Source organism: Protopterus annectens, chromosome 13.part0 (assembly GCF_019279795.1).
Source record: "Protopterus annectens isolate FY-2018-M chromosome 13.part0, PAN1.0, whole genome shotgun sequence".
NCBI lineage: Eukaryota > Metazoa > Chordata > Ceratodontiformes > Protopteridae > Protopterus > Protopterus annectens.
The window spans coordinates 1,260,342,179-1,260,357,966 of record NC_056747.1 but is presented as its reverse complement, the minus strand read 5'-3'; the positions used below and the strand labels follow the sequence as shown (position 1 = coordinate 1,260,357,966).

Genomic DNA, 15,788 nt, shown 5'->3' with positions numbered 1-15,788 from the left:
TAATGGTACGGTCGATGTGAGCAGTTTGTCGTCAATCAATACACCCAGTAGCTTAGTAGTTGGTTCTGCGGAAATTATAGTTCTATTGTTGGATTTTATGGTAAGTAATGGTAGTGGAACCTTACTAGTGGGAGTAAAGAGTAACAGCTTTGTTTTATTTGGATTTAATAGAAGAGGCCGGTGAGTGAGCCAGTTTTCTACCTTATTAAAAGTACTTTGGGATAGATTCTGTAAATCTGTTGGAGAGGTAGCAGAGCAGATTAGGGTTGAGTCATCCACATACTGAATACACGTTGCTTTTGGGATGATTGTATTCAAATCATTAATGAAGATGGAGAATAGGAGTGGGCCTAATATAGACCCTTGAGGGACTCCAAGGGTGACTGGTAATAGAGTGGATAGGTTCCCCTTCCATAATATTGCTTGTTGTTTGCCACTTAGATAAGACTGAAACCAGCGAATTGCTTGGTTATGTAGTGATAGCGTTTTTAGTGTACTTATTAGAAGGTGGTGGTTTACCATGTCGAACGCCTTGGATACGTCTAAGAAAAGGGCAGAGGAGAGCTTGTTACGGTTTTGATTTATTGTATGAGAGAATGATAAGAGGGCTGAGGTTGTACTGTGGTATGGTCTAAAACCATGCTGGGAGGAGGCTAGAAGATTGTTCAGATTGAGATAGGGTAGGAGTTTTGTGGATACATTTTTCCATGATTTTTGCCAAGAGTGACAGGATGGCTATAGGTCTATAATTTAATTCAGTGGAGCTACCTCCTTTATGAAGAGGAATAATATGAGAGATCTTCCATATGGAAGGGATGTAGGCTTCGAGAATGGTTCTGTTGATTAGTATTGAAATGGGGTATGCTTATTCATGTCCTGCTTTTTGTAGATGCGCTGCTGGGAGGAGGTCTGCTGATAGGGTGGTGGGTTTTAGTTTCTTGATCAGTGAGCTGATTAGTGATGTTGGTACTGGTTGAAAACTGAAGGACAGATGTATTTTGGGTGTGGGGTTGATAGTACTTGGGCTATTGGGGCTAGATTGTTGGCGATGATACTTGGGGTATTAGGGGCTAGATTGTTAGCGAGGGATTGAACAGTTTCCGTAAAGAAGGTGTTAGCCACATTTTCTGGAGGTTTTTGGACAGTAGTCAAGGGGGTAGGGGTAGTGGTATGTCCTGGGTGGAGGAGGATATTTGAAGTAGCCCAAAATTTCTGCGGGCAATTTTGGTGTTTTTGTTGCAGGTGACTAATATTTTTTTTTGTCTAGAGTAATGGACTTCTTTGTATCATTCCTTAGTTGTTTATATAGTAGTTGGTCCTTTGGTGGTTCTCCATGAAGCCCAGGCTTTGTTCCTTTATTTAACATTTGTTGACTAGGAAAGGCGGACTTGGAACAAAGCCAATTTTCAGCAGAGGCTGGGGAGAAATGCTCCAGACGTATGCTTTTGTAAATAAAAAACTGCCCGCACTCCTCACCCTGGAGAACATGAACGTACGTGCTTTCATGGAAACATGGTTCAGAACCATAAAGAGCACCCTGGCTTTGAAAGGCTACAATGTCTTTCGTACATTTTGATCCCCCACAGATCAGAACAAAACAAAGGGAGGAGGTGTCTGTGTACATAAAGGACAAGCATACCATTAGACTGGTCCAGCAACATGATTCACGTGAGCTGCTCCATGCCCAACTAACCATAAGTGCAAGCCCTTATCATAGCCTTGCTAGCTGCAGATCCTCTAACACGAGTCTGGAAAACCACATCTCCTACCTAAACCTAGTGGAATCCCTTTAACATTCAGTCTAACACCATACTTACGGGTGACTTCAACTATCCCTCCACAAACTGAAAGACTTTTATGACCTATAATTCACTTGCTCAGAGGTTTTTGAACTTTGGCAGTGCAAACATCTTGGAGCAACTAGTTGGCTCCCCCAGACAAAGGTACAAATGGCCTAGACCGTGGTACTCATGAGCATGGGGGGGGATGCTTCTCCCTCCCATGCATTAACTCCTTGGTAAGATCTAACCACAAAACTGATCTCCTTTAGTATTAAAACTAACTTTGAGCCCCCATCAAATTTCAAACCGTTTAAGAACTTTAAGGCCAATTAACTGAAAGTGACAGCTTATTAAGTTTCCAAGTCCCCCCAAGCCCAGATGACATTGAAGCCTACTCTGTGCTATGCACAAAAGCACTGTACAAGCACATTCATAGCTGTTATAGAGGAGACAGTACTTGTCCGAGTCAAATCTATGGCTACTGGCAAAAATAAACTACCCTGGTGGACTCCTAGCATAAGTAGGCTATTCAACAAAAGGAAATAAAATCCTCTCCAGTGCCATGAAGGAACAGACAAAACAGTGCAAAAAGATGCTTACCAGTTTAAGTAAACAAATTAGAGAGATGGCAAAATCTGCCAAAGCAAACTACGAGGCAGAGATAGCTACCCAGTTGAAAGACCAAAAGGCATTTTTTAGTTATGTTTGTAACCTCAGGGGAAATGCTAAGCAGTTTGACAAGTTGATCATGAATGGCAACACTTATTACCTAGCCTGAAACTATAGCAAACCTGTTGGCTGACAAGTTCAGTTCAGTCCCCCCATCACCTTCTACCACACCCAAAGAAATACTTGCACCCATTCTCCTACCAGTCATTATGAAGGAACAGGTCTTTACTGTGCTTGCTAAAGCCAGAAACACAGCCTCCATGGGTCCTAAAAACATTCCAAGATGCTTCTTAAATAGCTTAAAACAAAAGCTATCAGGGCCACTAAAAACCCTCTTTAACCACAGTTTCCAGACAGGCTTTGTCACAGTGGAATGGAGGACTACAACAGTCTTTCTGCACAAGGGAGGAGGCCCATCAACTGACCCAGGAAAACTATAGGCCCCAGCTGACCAGTCTTGCCTCCAAAACCACGAAGAGAATTATCATGGACCTGATCCATAACAACCTAGGAAATCTCTAGACTTTGGACCAGACCCAATTTGGCTTTTTCAAAGAGATTTTGTCTGCTCAATCTGGTAGACTTATTCAAGAAAGTCACCCCTACCTTGTCAGGTGGCTAGCAAACTGACTCACTGACAGGACACGTTGTCCAAATAAGCAAATACACTTTTCGATAAACCTGTTACAAGCGCTGTCCCACAGGGCTCTGTGTTGGGAACCCCTCCTTTTTGGTATATACATTGAAGTAAAGGCCAATGTGGAGGCACTCTGGCTCACCAAGTTCACCAACTGTTAGCTAGGAGCAATCACTGAATCCCCAGACGATGTGGACATCCTACATACAGGCCTAAAAATGACAAACGACTAGTGCCAAAGCCATGGTCTGAGACTAAATGGTAAAAATGCGTGATCATACTCTTCCTTTAAATTAGATATACCTGCAAATTATAATAATAGCACACCCCTAAAAGTTGACCAGTGGTGAAGGACCTAGGAACACAGATAGATGGTAACCTAAAGTTTGACCACCAAATAGCTACAGTAGTGAGGAAATCCTTCTGTGTGGCTCAACTTATAAGCAATGGTGTGGCATCAAGGTCAAAGGAAGTTGTAGTGCCACTTACTCTGCTCTCATCAGGCCCATAATCAAGCACAGTGCTCCATTCTGCATGTACCTAACCAGGCTTTTACACCAATTAGAGTGGCCTCAGATGTTTCTCACTAAAAATACAAAGCATAAGACACATGTCATATGTGGACCAACTAAAGGCCCTATCCCTTTATTCTGTCTCGTATAATTTATTGAGAGGTAACTTGTGCCTGAACTACAGGGCGTAATGTGATCCAACCCTGATGAAAATGTTACATATTAACAAGAAAAATGATACAAGGGTTACATGTTCCAGAAACTTATTTGTGATTTTGACAGAACTTGCTGGAGAGACAGATTCATATCCCAAAGGCTTCTTCATCTGTGGAATAAACTTCCCATCTTCATAAAACAAAGCCTGTCCCTAACTCTCTTCAAAAATAATTTGGATAAATGAATGGAGAGTTGTAAATTCACTCCCAGGGTACCGCCAATATCCCTTATGGACAGAGGCCGTCTGCAAAATGACTCAGGGCTCCAACACCCAATACCCAGATACTACCTCATCCCATATCTGGGGAATTGAGATATAATGTCATATCCTGGATATTATTGGGTAGAGTGTAAAGGAGCTTGTGCCATTAACCAAATAATTCTCAATGAACTTATGAACCTGAGAGTAATTTTTTGGAGGTGAGTCATGTCAGATGTGTATGAGTGTGGAGTCGCACCTCCAAAAAATTACTGTATTAGGGAAGCCTCTTGTATGAATGTCTGGAGGATGTTGAGAATGTTAGAGAAGACCAACGATAGAGCCTTGTGGTACTGCAGGATCTCAGTGTGGCACATAAAATAGTAGTGTGACAAAGACTCTACTGTGGCCAAAGCTCGTTCCCAAGACCACTCATCTTTTTCTGCAGATCCCTCCAGTGATGCTCTTCGTGTTTCACTGTTGCAGTCATCACATTTGGGTTATCTGCATGCAGTAGCCCTCATTCGGCCTGATTATCAAAGTCTTGGGTCCTGCGTCGGTTGCTGTCTCATTTTCCATGACGTCAGGTAGTCAGGGGTATAAAACATGCAGCCCACACCATTGCATCAGTCTTTCTTGCCGTGCGGTGCCTGAAGCAGAAGCGGTTCGCAAATGCCGGTTGGCCGACTCTTGAAATTTTCGTTTTCGAGTTTCAGAACCGAAGTCTTCAACTAAAGCTAAGTACCCCATTGGGGAAACTTTTTCTTGCTCTAAACCGATGTCAGTAAAGGTTAATAATTGTATTTCTTGTGGAAAGCAAATAACTCATAAAGATTTTCATTCGTACTGTATTCCTTGCCTAGGCCCTGACCACGACGTACCTCGCTGTCGGTTTTATGCCTTATTTAAACAACAAACTATTTGTCGTCTGTATATATATATATATATATATATATATATATATATATATATATATTTGTATATGTATATATATATATATATATATATATATATATATATACTTCTAAATATTTTGGTACTCTGTTCAATTACCCAGATATGGCTTCAGCAAGCCACCCGACTGCCGACATTCCGAAAAAATGCAAAGATAAAGACAGACAGGCCGCCTAGGTCCAGTACTGCTGACGACGCTTCTCCTAAGCTAGTCGCCAGTTCGCCGGTACTCAGTGAGACGCTTTCACAGCCCCAGATACCTGCTACTTCAGATTCACAGGCCTGTGAGTCTCATTTGGAGTCCGGTATGCCGTAAGATGCTTCAACTGTGGAACCTGCGGATGTCTCTACCTTGGATGGGTCCAGAGCCACTGTGCAGGCACCGGCTTCTGAGTGTATTCAGGCCTACTGATTTGCATATTAAACTGACGCCATCTTGTTCTTCAAGGCCTAAAACTCGATCCATGCCTCAGTAACCGACACCCAGACCGTATGGTCAGGCCTCTATGCCTAAAAAACAAATGATAAGAATGGCTGAAGACCTTATTACTTTAATCAGGGGAAACCAACCTTCTCCCTCTAAGAGACCTAGGATTGAATTTGCTTATGATTATTCTGATCTGTATTCTGAAATTTGTTTCCTCTAGTGACCTGGATTTACCCTTATCTACCTATGTGGATTCTGATGCAGAGGAGACTATTCTCTCTGCTTCCCCTCCAGAGGATTTCTCTTTTGGTGAAACCTTGCATACTCTTAAGGAGCATTTTCACTGGGAAAGCCAGGACTACTCTAATTCTAAAAAGAGGCTTAGGGATTTCTTACTCCTACCCCAACACAGGCCTTTAGCTACACCCTCTGTACTGGACATTGTTGATGCCTTTCCGGAATCTAGCATGGCCCCTGACTCCTTACCTCCTGCTCCCAGAAAACCAGATAGATATTACAGGTTTCCTGACTCAAGTTCCTCTTTAAAAAATCCTACTGCGGATCCTGAAACCATTCCACAGGGACCCGAGGGCATTAAGGCTACTACTGTGAAAAATCCCACCCCCTCTGGTAGAGATTCCAGGGCACTGGATAGATGGGGAAAGAAGGTATACACTTCTGCAGCCTTGGCCATTAGGGCCTTAAACTGCCAGTTTCATATGTTAAAGTATCAGCATATTATTGCATTGCTTAAACAGAAAATTGTTGATTCCTGACTCTGCGGAAAATAAGGATTTACAGGATTTAATGCATTCTGCTGGACAAGTTGGAAAACATACTTTGCAGTGTGGTTTTGATTCACTAGAGGCATCTTGCAGGGTTGTTGTCACTGGGTCTGTACTTAGAAGGCATGCTTGGCTTAAGGAGCAATCTTTGCCAGATCATGTTAAAGCTAAATTGCTGGATGCTCCCTTAAACCAGGACCGCCTATTTGGCAACAAAGCAGAAGGTAGTACTTAAAAAGATGGAGGAAAAAGATAAATCTATGCAAAATGTTAAAGATTTCCTGCAAGTACAGCCTCCAAGATTTAGTAGGCATTGGCCTTCTAAGAATTAGTCCTTTCCTGCCTCTTCCAGGCCTTCAGTTCAAACCCAGAACCAGCAGAACACCCAGGCTTCAGTCCCAAGATATGCACAGGACTAAGCAGTGGGGGGACTCCCACTTCCAAAGCAGGGAGTAGTAATACTCCCTCCATGGTAAACTGTCTCAATAACTTTAAAACTTCCAAACCCTTCTCAACTGACTGCTCCTTTAGGGGGAAAGATTGCTCCGCAGCCAAAAAACTGGGAACTCGTTAACCAGGACAAATGGGTTTTAAATATAGTTTCCCAAAGATACAGATTCCACTTCCACACTTTACCAACCCCAAACGGTTGGGCAGAGGCTCAAAAGCAAGTTCTCTCTCATATAAGGGCTATTCAAACTGTCCCAGTATAGGAAAAGGGGACAAGGTTTCTACTCAAGACTTTTCCTGGTGCCCAGAAAAGAACTCCTGGTGTCTTATCCTGGCTCTCTCTATCCTAAACACTTTTTTGGTGATCCCAAAATTCAAGATGCTAACTCTTCAGTTGCTTCCTATGCTAGGCAAGGATGCCTGGTTGGCAGCACTAGATTTAAAAGGAAGCCTACCTGCACATCCCAATCAGGGAATCTTGCAGAAGATGCCTACGCTTCAAGGCAGGCTTCATGCAGTATCAGTTCTCTGCACTGCCATTTGGCTTATTTACTGCGCTCAGGGTATTCGCAAAATGCCTAGCTCCAGTCATTGCATTTTGCAGCTAAAGAAATATTCAAATATACCCATACCTGGACGATTGTCTAATTCAGGCAGAAAGCCAGGACATACTATTGAATCATCTAGCGTTTGTACAAAAGGTGCTAACTTCTCTGGGGTACACCATAAACAAAAAAAATCACATCTTGTACCCTGCCAACAAATTGTATTCCTGGGAGCAAGCTTGAACACAACTTCCCAGATGGCTTTCCTCACGCCAGAGAAACAAGTTCATTTGACAGCTTACTTCAAACTAATGGCCACAAAGACCTTGCTATCTGCAAGACAAATACTGCAAGCCTTTGGGTTCATGGCCATCTGCATTCTCCTAATTCCATTTGCAAGACTGCATATGAGGAAACTACAGTGGTATCTAAAAAGCCTATGGTGTCAACATTCTCAGGATCTAGAAGCAATTATTCCTATCATACCTTGCCTACAGTTCCCTTGGTGGGCAGAGGCCTGCCACCAAAACAAGGGACTGCCATTCACTCTACCCCCTGCCACCCAAACCCTAACAGCCGCATCAGACTATCCATGGTGGGCTCACTTGGCAGGGAAGTGCATTCAGGGCAAATGGAACCCAAGTCAGATGTACCTGCATATCAATCAAAAAGAAATGTTTGTACAGAATGCTGACAGCCTTCAAGGACCACATTCTTCCAGAGCAATTAATGGTAAAGACGTGCACCACCACCACTGTTATGTGGTACATAAACAAGCAGGGGGGAACCCACTCTGCAGACTAGCCATGGCTCTGTGGAAGACCGCCTTGAGCTACCAAGAGCACCTACAGGCTCAATTCCTGCCAGGAAAGCTAAATACACTGGCAGACGAACTAAGCAGAAATCTCATGGACCCACACGAGTGAAAACTAGAACCAAAGACAATTCAACATGTTGATAAACAAATGGGGGAGCCCAGAGATAGACCTGTTTGCCTCCCCCCAGAACTAAAAATTGGACAAATTCTGCACAAGGACTCCCCACAAACAAGCTTGGAAAGTGGATGCCCTGTCCTTCACCTGGAAAAATCTATCAGTTTATGCCTTTCCTCCTCTGCCTCTCCTCTCCAAGGTTCTACTAAAGATCAAACAGGACAAACCAAGGACGATACTGATTGTACCAGACTGGCCACGCCAACACTGGTACCCCCTCTTTCACAATGTGTCACTGCTGGTACCATGGCACGTGCCTCAGACCCCTACCCTGCTGTCCCAGCAGGAGGGCCATATTCTGCACCCTCTGCTTCAAACCCTGAACCTGGCAGCCTGCCTAATTACCTGATCTCTCCGTTACCATCCCTCAGTAAGCAAGTGTCAAATGTCATCCTGGAGGCAAGAAGGCCTAGTACTAGAAAATCTTATGCTGAAAAATGGAAAAGATTTTGTTCCTGGAACCAAACTCGGGATGGGCACAGCAGCGCTCAGAAGCACTCAGATTCTTCAATACTTGACTGAGATGCTTCACAAGGGCCTTTCCTTTTCCTCCATCAACATTCATGACTCAGCCTTTTCAGCTCATTACAACACAGAACCACCCCTCTTCTCTCATCCACTACTCGGGGAGTTCCTCAGAGGGGCCAAAAACGTAAGACCACCCAGGAGGAGCCGCAGCTCTAGCCTGGGACCTTAACTTTGTATTGGAAAAACTCACTTTACCTCCTTTTGAGCCAGCTGCAAATGCAGAGTTGAAATTCCTTTCTTGGAAAACAGCCTTCCTTTTAGCCATCACTTCAGCAAGAAGGGTGTCTGAGTTACATGCCCTTATGGCAGTTGGAGCCTTTCATCATCTTTCATGCCGATAGGGTATCCCTCAGGATCAATCCCTCCTTCATGCCCAAGATAGTATCCAGTGTGGCTCTTAATCAGTCCATTCATTTGCCAACCTTCTTTTCTAATCCACAGAGCAAAGGGGAATGTATACTGCACTCCTTAGATGTGCGCAGACAACTTAGATTTTACTTGGACAGGACTAAACCTCTCAGGAAATCTGAACAGCTGCTGGTGGCATTTGCTGCAGGGGCAGAAAAGAAGGCCATTGCAAAGCAAACCATTTCTAAATGGATAGGCCATTGCATTCATTTCTGCTATAAGCACCATGGAAAACCTATCCCACAGGGGCTAAGACCACATTCTACCAGGGCTGCATCTACCTCTACAGCCTTTCTCAGAGGTGTTCCTACCAGGGACATCCTAGAAGCTGCTACTTGGAATTCTGTACATACTTTCACCAAGCATTACCATTTGCCAATTTTCTCTAAATCCAGAGCTGACTTTGCCACTGCAGTCTTGCAGGGCCTTATAGCTGGTCCTAATGCTATCTAATTTCCTCCTCCCATCCTTAGCTTCAGGAATCGACCCAAATGTGATGACTGCAACAGTGAAACACGAAGAACATAGTACAGTTGTGTACACTTACTATAAATGTAGATGTTTGAGTGTATTCACTGTTGCAGTCCTGGTTACCCTCCCTCCAGCCCCCTGACGACTTTTGGCTGTACCTCTATTCCTTTTTCCTATGCTTAAAGCTTTTTGGTGTTATTTGCTTTTTTGTTGGAGGTATAAACTTGTATGTATATATTTGCTTCCCATTAGGGGGGGCACCTGACATCTGGGGCAAGAAAAACTGATGTAATGGCATCGGCTGCATGCTTTATACCCCTGACTACCTGACGTCATGGGAGATGAGACCGCAACCATCTCAAGACTTTGATAATCAGGCCGACTGAGGACTACTGCAAGCAGATAACCCAAATGTGACGACTACAACAGTGAATACACTCGAACATCTACATTTATGGTAAGTGTACACAACTGTACTTTGTCCATACAGCCATCATGGACTGGAGGTTTGCCACATCCTCTATGGATGTTGAGAATCCCCTCTGTGGGCGTGGGAGAGCTACTGTTGTCTGTCATGGGAGAGGGAGCAGATAATGTGCCCCTGCTTAGCCAGAATGTTATGCCCATCCCTGGGAAACTCTTGCTGGCAATACTAGGTCCAGTGCCCTAAATTTCTTGTCAAAGCAGAAAAGTAAACATTTAGCATTTCCTGTGTCAGTTTCCCTGGACAGGAGTAATTTATTGGACTTGGATGAGGGTTGTGTGAGGCCCATTGACCTTCTTGTAAGCTGGTTTCTGGTAAAAGAAAAAGGATTCCTCTTTCCCTGAAGAAGTTCAGGATTTTGGAGTCTGTAGAGGAATGTAAAGAGACAGATGCAGACTTTTCAGGTTTCTGTTTCAGATTCTGAGGAATGTGTGGTATCCTGTAAGTCCCTGTGAGGGATTATCTTTTTCTGTGACTGTTTCTACAATGAACCATTGCTTTCAATGGGAGAACACTGAGGTTTTTCAGTCTCTAGAAAATATTAGGATTTGCCACAACTGGAATTTCCAAAGCCCTCACCCATCCCTTGGTGCTGTCCGCTTTGGAGGACGTATTTTGTCACAGCATGTGGTTTCCATGAAAGCCAAAATGCTGCCTCTAAAAAAAGCAGATACATTTTACAAAGTTCCTCAGTCTTTCTAGTTTTTATACACTTGTCCAAGACCTTACCCAGCAGCTATAGATTTTAGTTAATCCTCCTCCTTCCCAGCATTTTGTTTATTTTAATCCTTCCTGTTCAGTCAAGCTCTGTAAAACAGTTGGTAAGTTTGGGAAGAAATGTGTTTCTTCAACTTTAATTTTTATAATTTTGAATTGGCAGTCTGTCAAAGTTTATTCAGACTGATTGTGAAAGTATGAGGAATGTTTTATCTGTAGTTTGCTCCTGAGAGAGAGAATCTGCTTTGTGTAGTTTAGTTTCTTCCATTTTTGCAGGTCACTTCCCATGGTTTAATGTTTGTATACGACTCTGTAGGTAATGCATCCAGGCCTGTGGCCACTGATAACTCAATCTGGATCATGGTCAAATGGGGCCCTAGACAGGGTAGTGCATCAAGCCCCCACCCCCGCCCAGCAGCCATTCCAGTTTCCCAGTATTTGCTTCTCCCTACTTCTAGTTACCATAAAACGCTGTCCAGACCTGTCAGTGTGCATACTATTTTCTTCTGTGCTTCTGCAGTGAGCACAGATATTTGGATTTCATTTAAAACTTTTATTTCAGTTTGTTAGCACAAACACTGATAGCCATTTGCTAAACAAAAGAGTGCATTCTCACAATAAAAACACAGTATGAGGAACTGCAGTGAAACCTACATTCAAAGAAAATGTATCTGACCAGAAGTAGATTGTCTGCCTTTGGCTATTTTCAAACCATGGGCCTCTGCAATCACTTTTAGGGCCATGCATAAATGCATGTGGTCTTTGATTCACCTTTCTGATTGTATTTAATGCTATTATTTCTGCAATAAAGCACCACCTGTTAGAATGATTTTTACAGTTGTAGTTTTAAACATTTTTAGAGTAAGCAGTGAAACAATAACGACAAGGCTGCCATCAGAGTGCATTTCAACCTTAAAAGGCCACTCCAATTGCTGTCATTATAATCCACCAATATCGGTCAGTATGCACAGTCTCTGCAGAAGTAACTCATCTGAATGATTCCACATTAGAGATTTGTAACTAATGAAGAGGTTGCTGCTGGCAAGCAACTTTCCATTTCAGTGCTTCATCTACAAATTCAGTGCCTGCTGCCCTTGAAAAGTAAATTGCCAATGTTACAGAAAAAATGGTCTGGTGATGTGCGCTAGGCAATAACTGGCAAACCGACAGCAGGTTCATAGTTAGTAGGCATCTCATACCAAACCCCACCTCATGCCACCTCTTCCTTTATGCTGGACAGTAGTCTCAGCAATCAGTCTACCTGGTGGGGGAAGAGAGCCCCCAGCCTTCTGCGCCAAAGGCAAGTATACAACCTTTTGTTCCACTGACGCTGAACAGCACACTATAAAACTCTTGACAATGACAAGATTGTAATACTCAGTAGTTTACAAAAGCAAAAATAAACAAGTAAATGAATTAATTAAAGTAAAGGAGACTTGGCAGATGGTCTAGCGTTTTAAGGCACTTGCTTTCTAATAGTCAAAGCTTGGCGTTTGACTCTGCACAAAGTCACTTAACTAGTTAACCCCCCTAACTTGCCATTTTAGACACACAGACACTATTGCTGCTGCACCCATTGTTTTGCCTTTCCTGTCAAATCCTAAGTCATATCTCCCACCTACACACGAATTGCTGCTTCGCTCACTGTTTCAACTCCTAAATCAACTCTGCAGTCATTCCTAATACTCTGGGGCTTGTGATTCTCTACAGAACTCTCCTGAGTGATCCTAAAGCCATGCTGTTTTCCTACAGATGGCCTCCTATGAGGTCCTAAATCCCTGCTATGTTTACAGAAGTCTTTGGGCTTGTTTTATTTACCGACAATTTCATTTTTTTTATTTTGTCTTGCTCCTAATCAGACTAACCATGTCAGCATAGTCTTACTCTACGGGAATCCAGCATTCCTTCAAAGCAAAATTTCGTGGCATTCAAGCTGAGCAGTACACAGTCAGATCCTCGGGAATAGAAACTATATCCATCTGTGAGGAGTTCCTCAAGCAGACCTTTGGGCTTCCTCCTCCTCCTTGAATAATCAGCTGAAAAGATTCTGCTCCAGGACTCCATGCAAGAAGGCCTATTGGACAGGAATGTTCACGTCCACTTTTCTACCCTTTCCAGTGTTATCCAGGGTACTTTTGAAGATTCAGATGAAATCCTTTAGTATCATGTGGTGTCTCCCTTCTTGTCTATGCAACCGTGATTCTTCTTTTGGAATTGGCCAGGGGAAATTACTACAAACTTCATCACAGACTGTATCTACTCACACAAGACCAAGGGTGCTTAATATAGGTTTACCTTTATATGTGCATATTGCACAAAGGCGAACAGCAATTTTCTGAAAGTCAGTTTGCAAAGTTTGCAAACGCCGAACGGAAAAAGGTTTGAATGTGCAATGAGCAACTGCACAGTGAGATTTGCTCATTGCACATTCGACATTCTGGGGCGGATTGCACTATAGTGGGGATCGGGAAATGGTTCCTTTCCCCACTGTAGTGTGATCTCGGAGTTAGAATAATAAAGTAGGGGGTGGGGGGGTGCAGGGGTCTTGCCCCCCTGCTTTACACGTCGTTTTTTTTTTTGTTCGACATTAATGTTCAAAAAAACAGTGAATCTGCTTTTCAAGTTGCTGTTTTTCGAGCATTAAAGACCGTCGACGTTTTCACTTTCGTGGTTTTGAGTCGCTCATATGAGCACTCGAACCACTGTGATTCGAGGTTATGAAGGTAAGCCTTAATATATCCCAACCCCAAACAACTTCAGCTGTCTGCCTGGATGATGGGTTCTAAATAACATTTAGGCATCTGTTTACTGAGGACAGTGCTACAGGTTCTAATGGAGGCAAGAAAGTCTTCTACCAGAAAATCGTATATAAGCAGTTGGAAAAGGTTTTCTAGTTGGTGCCATCAAAATAACCATCACCCATTCAGGACTAGTGTTTATCAGTTTTTGCAAAATTTATGAGCGTTACTTTTCTATGTCTTGTCTTACTGCTCTGTCATGGTTTTTCGGCTGTTTCAGCATGTCTGGTCATAGATCCCACTCTTTCAATGCATTGTCATGTCAAAATGTTGAAAGGAGTATTATGTAAGGGACCTCCAAGACAATCAGTGGTCCTTCATTAGCATCTTAATTTTGTGAGAAGCTAACACTTGCTCTATTAGAACCAGTTTATTTGGGTAAGATGAGGTTCATAACATGGAAATAGTTTTACTGATTACTTTGACCTACGCAAGAAGGGTGTCCAAGTTGCAAGCGCTTATTGTAAGTCAACCCTTTCTCATTTTCCACAGGGACAGTGTTTTTGAGAACTAATCCTTTTATGTCTAAAATCATATCTGTGTTTACCTTAAGCCAAACTGTCCATCTCTTTGTGTTGTTCCAAGAACTCAAAAGTAAGGGAGAAAAAGGACACTTCATGTCTTGGATTCCACCAACAACTCCTGTACTAACTTGACAGAACAAAATCTTTTAGAACTTCCAATCAGCTGTCCATGTCTTGTGAAGATAAGAAGACAGGACAACCTGTGTCTAAACAGACCATTTCCAAACTGTTGTCTCAGGTTATTACCTTTTGGCATTCCCACCGCAACAAACTGTTCAGGCACGGTCAATGCACACACTACCAGGGCCTTGGCTTCATCTGTGGCTTTTTTTGGTAAGGGTTGGACTGGACTCTACAAGCTTTTTAAAAGCAGCAACCTGGTCCTTTGTACATACTTTTATAAAGCATTGCAAACTGGATTCCTTCTCCAAGTTGGGCTTTGCAAAGACTATTTTCCAGGGACTCCTGGTCCCCCTTTCCCTTCCACCTTTCAGATGTTCTAAACCCTAATTTACCCATGCAGCTTGGGCTGCTGTGCAGCAGTGATCAATACAATGAACATAGTACAGTTGTGTAAGAAGGTGTTTGAATTATCACTGCTGCAGTAGCTATTTCCACCCTCCACCCCAGGCTTTTTTGTGTGTGTTTTTTATGGCAAGGTGTGGATATTTGTATTTTTATGTTTCTAGCAATGTCCTCTCAGGGCTTAGCCTCACATGTTCAGTTGGCATGAAAGATTTGAAGGGTTTGAGGCCCAAACCTGACTTTTAGTGCAGCTCATCTCGACCTGTTTGGGCTTGTGGTAGGTGCCCTGAAGCTTTGGCAGCTGGCTGGATGTTATACCTTATGCAGGATGCAACCCATATAGCTTGGGCTGCTGCAGCAGTGATCATTTTTACATCTGCTGATATGGTAAGTATGCTTACATAACCATACTTTCTCTTCACGTGTGGTACTTTGAAAGAGTTGTCCTTCAGTTCATACGAGGCTAACCAAGACTGTATTCCTTACTGCTGTGGATTTAGAGCAGTTATGAAATGCATGGCAAGATAGATTACAAAATATATTTTATCAGCCTTATAGTAACCGCCTGACTTTGTTGGTTCTGCTTGAGGAAGAAATGGTGGTTAATTTGTTAGAGGCACCCTTCAAGCCTTCAGCAGTGGATGTAAACTATTTGTATATCTGTGGTCAGAGTGATTTCAGCAATGCCTGTTCAGTTGTCTGATAGAATTGGTGAGTGGTTGATGTTTATTCATGAAGGGAAGAAGTGTTGCATTCTTTATACATCCTTCTGAGGTTTCCAAACATTTGGGTGAGTTGTAACACCACTAAGTTTGCCTGTTTGGTCTCTGTTTGTTATAAAGGTCAATGTCACTGAATTGGTCCTTGACAGACTCTGTGACAACTTGTCAGACAATCCTCCTCAAACCCCTCCAAAAGAGGTTGTTTTGTAAGGGTGCAGTGGGGCTCCCTCTGCTGGCAGGAGAGTTTCAGACCATAATATGTACTACAGTAAATTTGCTCTGTTTGAAAGATGAGGTAGGGGATAGTAACCTGTTTTATGAGAGTGTGTTTTAGCCAATCCTGCAGGTAATCTGTGCTGAACATTGTAGGGATGTTGCACTCAGTTCTGTTTGGAAGGTTCAGTTGCTCTTAATGCCAAGATAAAACTGTATTTTTGATTTTGG

The 15,788-nt window shown here is 42.9% G+C and overlaps 1 protein-coding gene across 1 annotated transcript in view; it reads left to right on the top strand.

Annotated features, from left to right (window-relative positions):
* The window catches only part of NPEPPS (aminopeptidase puromycin sensitive), a 1,948,381-nt gene that overhangs the window by 909,325 nt on the left and 1,023,268 nt on the right, over nt 1–15,788 (top strand). The window lies entirely within an intron of this gene.